Source organism: Leptonychotes weddellii, unplaced genomic scaffold, assembly GCF_054177405.1.
Source record: "Leptonychotes weddellii isolate Sample4059 unplaced genomic scaffold, ASM5417740v2 HiC_scaffold_33169, whole genome shotgun sequence".
In the NCBI taxonomy this organism is placed as follows: domain Eukaryota; kingdom Metazoa; phylum Chordata; class Mammalia; order Carnivora; family Phocidae; genus Leptonychotes; species Leptonychotes weddellii.
In genome coordinates, this window is record NW_027930545.1 from 1 (window position 1) to 1324 (window position 1324).

At 46.4% G+C, this 1324-nt stretch overlaps 1 pseudogene; it reads right to left on the reverse strand.

The window, feature by feature from the left end:
• Nucleotides 1-6: 6 nt before the first annotated feature.
• LOC145719175 (SIN3-HDAC complex-associated factor pseudogene) lies at nucleotides 7-1091 on the reverse strand (annotated as a pseudogene).
• Nucleotides 1092-1324: the final 233 nt, after the last annotated feature.

The following is a 1324-nucleotide window of genomic DNA, read 5'->3' on the forward strand; positions in this document are numbered from 1 at the left end:
CCCAACCACTGCTTCTCAATATAGAAAGACTAAAACTACATACGTTTATCATACAACAAATCCCATCTCTGTCCCCTGAAATTCCCCTAGTTTCATTCATTAGAAGGGGATTAAAAAAAAAAAAAGACTTAAAGAGCACTTTACAGCAGCATTCAGCTTTCCTATGAAATACTCAGCATCTTAAATATTATGTACACTTCTTTTTTTCTTTTAGTAAGCTAGACACTGGCTTCAGAGTTTGTGGAACTGGAGGAGAAATAACCACCCATTCAAAACTATTCTAGAAATTGTCTTTTGGCAGAATAGCAGGTATCAGAGTTAAAAATAAAAGGGTTTTGTTGCTTTGTTTTCTTTGCAAAATTTAAATCGTTTTTCTTCCCCTTCTCCCTAAACCTCAGTCACCACTCCTGAGTGGAGATGGGCAGAGGCTCTGGGCCCTGCTCCTCCGGCTTCTCAGCAGCTGTTTTCTTATTGCTGCAGCAAGGCTTGAAGAGATGCGTGTCAATGAGGACTTCCCCAAAACGACCTTTATAGATAATCCCGCAACATATTTTCTGTCTTTTCCAGTATGTGAGATCTAAAAAGGAAAAAACTGGCGTTCTGTTAGAGCCAGAGGCCATCTCTGTATCTGAACCATCATCTGACTGGTTACTGTAACAAGGAGATTGAGCTGGGGAGGCACTTGAGGTGGTACTGTGAGCATCAGAATTGTGACGTTTAAATTCCTTCTGTAGTTTACTGATCCGGTTGCTTTTTATCCTGTTTCCAGAGAGAGTTTTCACTTTCTTTGGTTTCAATGTAGTCTTCAGACTGGGTCCTGCCCTTGCATCTACCACATGATTCCAGTTTTTTTTTGATCCTGCTGGCAATTTCTTCCATCTTTTCACAAGCAGGACACAGGCGTTACAGATGATTCCAGAACGGGTCTCATGCAACCCAAAACAGCTCTGGAAGTCCTTTTCATAGCGTTTACTGTCAGTGGATCGAGAACTGGAGGACTTCGCTCTGCAAATACAGCAGCCCTCTATACTTCGGTACATCTTTGGCTTGTGAAAACCAAACGTCTTTTCTTCTGGGCAATAGTAATTCAGCTACAGCCCTCACTTCCCTTTGTAGGACAACGGGGAGCCCCGAAACTTCCCCATGGTGGTTTTTTCGGGTGTCGTCGGGGCTGGTTCCCCTTAACGTGCGGGCCACGGCTCGACCGCGGGGGGTTGGGGGTGCTCGCCGCACGCACCGGCTTCCCCGAAAGCAGCAAGATGCCTCCCCAGTCCTCCCGCGGCCCTCCGGCCCCCCCCCAAACACGCTCCCCTCCCCCCCCCCC